Source organism: Schistocerca serialis, unplaced genomic scaffold, assembly GCF_023864345.2.
Source record: "Schistocerca serialis cubense isolate TAMUIC-IGC-003099 unplaced genomic scaffold, iqSchSeri2.2 HiC_scaffold_1162, whole genome shotgun sequence".
Classification (NCBI taxonomy): domain Eukaryota; kingdom Metazoa; phylum Arthropoda; class Insecta; order Orthoptera; family Acrididae; genus Schistocerca; species Schistocerca serialis.
In genome coordinates, this window is record NW_026047362.1 from 155,001 (window position 1) to 157,500 (window position 2,500).

Below are 2,500 nucleotides of genomic sequence, written 5' to 3' on the forward strand. Positions count from 1 at the left end.
GTCATGAGCCAAAGGTGCATCCTGACGTGGCAAATCAGATGATGCCGCAGGCATCCACTTACTATAATCACAATCAACAAACCGGCCGCCGCCGCCGCCGCCGCCCCCCCCCCCCCCCCCAATACACCTTTCCTTACAACAATGTGTACCTTAACCTAACCCACATTGTACCTTAACCCAACCCACATTGTACCTTAACCTAACCCACATTGTACCTTAACCTAACCCACATTGTACCTTAACCTAACCCACATTGTACCTTAACCTAACCCATATTGTACCTTAACCTAACCTATATTGCGCCTTAACCTAACCCACATTGTACCTTAACCTAACCCACATTGTACCTTAACCTAACCCATATTGTACCTTAACCTAACCTATATTGCGCCTTAACCTAACCCATATTGTACCTTAACCTAACCTATATTGCGCCTTAACCTAACCCATATTGTACCTTAACCTAACCCACATTGTACCTTAACCTAACCCACATTGTACCTTAACCTAACCCATATTGTACCTTAACCTAACCTATATTGCGCCTTAACCTAACCCACATTGTACCTTAACCTAACCCACATTGTACCTTAACCTAACCCATATTGTACCTTAACCTAACCTATATTGCGCCTTAACCTAACCCATATTGTACCTTAACCTAACCTATATTGCGCCTTAACCTAACCTATATTGCGCCTTAACCTAACCTATATTGCGCCTTAACCTAACCTATATTGCGCCTTAACCTAACCTATATTGCGCCTTAACCTAACCTATATTGCGCCTTAACCTAACCCACGTTGCGCCTTAACCTAACCCACGTTGCGCCTTAACCCAACCCACGTTGCGCCTTAACCTAACCCACGTTGCGCCTTAACCCAACCCACGTTGCGCCTTAACCCAACACACGTTGGGCCTTAACCTGCTCTGTAATTGTCATACGACGCGTTAAATTAGTGTAGTGTTGCCTAACTGCAACCCCCGCAATATAGTTTGCTACTCGCACTGCCCGGTCCCCAGAGTATCGCTTCATGTTAAACACCTTGCAGCTATACACTGTAATGCGGACGGCAGCAGGACGTACATGCTCAATGCCCTTCGCAGTTGTTCATTGGCATTCGCATGGCGAAGCACAGCCTACGTTGTGGTACGGCTTGTGTCAACTGTCCGCTGATGTTGTACGTCCAAATCACACACTGTACTGCACATTGGTCCTCATGTACTGAATGATACATCGTGGTACATGTGTGACCGTACCACGACTGCGCCAACAACGGCGAACCATACGGTCCAAATATTGTGCACTCAGCTACGTGTCGTCTCCCTATAAGAGCTGGATTGCAGTATGGTATGCCGTGGATGGCGATCACCATGAGCCGTCTGTTGATGTAGTGGCGCGTGTTGTCAGACGTAGTCGTCTCTTCTCACACACCGTGATAGCATGGTGCACTGCGTTCCACATCTGCGACATGCGACAGAGGCCGGTTGACAGTCGTTCGCGCAATGGACATCGCATACGTACGGGGGCCACCTTCCACGTGTTCGCGAAGCGTGCACATGTTGTTGCGTGTATGTGGGCAGACATAGTGTGTCGTGACACCTGACACAGGCATGCAACAATCGTTGAATTTGCAAATGGCGATGGACGTCTACGTTTGCTGGTGACGTTACGCAAATGAAGAACTGGTAAACCGTTGTGGTGCGGTTGTTCTCGCTAGAGGTGAATCAGTGATGGCGACGATCGGTTGAGCTACCAACCGGTTGTTTCAGCGATACCCACCATGCCCACGAACGTGAATGGCATGTGGGTGTGAAGCGATACGCGGCGGTGGCTGGGTGGGACCGTCCCCGGCCGGTGAGGGGGGGCCTCCCGGCGTGCTGGCCGCGCGGTGCGTGGGCGCACGCGCTACAGCCGGCTGGTGGGGGCGGCCAGTGGCAGGCGCGCCGGCCGACGGAGGCGGCAGGCGGCGCAGCTGCGCGCCGGCGCACCCTGCACGCGGCGCCGTGCGGCCAAAGTAGGTCCTCGCGGGCCCGGTGCGAAGCGCGGTGGACATCTGCAGTGTGCTGGTCCGATTGAGGACTGTGTGCGCTGAGGATGCGCCGCCGCCCGGCGCTCGGCGCCGCGACGCCGTCTGCTGCTCGGTCGCCTCTGCGGTTCTCGCAGGTGGATTGTATCGCAGCTGTGCGGACGTGTTGGCGCGTGCGCTGTGCTGGGAGAGTTCGCTTCGGCACCCAAGTGGGGCTTTTGTCCTTCTGTGGCGCTGGCGTTGGAGCTGCCGGCCACCGTAGGTGGCGCGTGTTGTCTCCCGCCGGCAATGCCACGACAGCACGCTCCCGGGCCTCTGTCGGCAGCGGCAAGCTCAGTTGGGAGCACGGGTGGTCGCACCTAAAGCGTCTACTCGCCAAACTCCGGGCGATTGCGCCTCTCTCGAACCCGACCAAGTACTTAGGACGGCGCTGCGCGCCGCCGGGACCTGAGAGGGTTTCGAGGTGTATT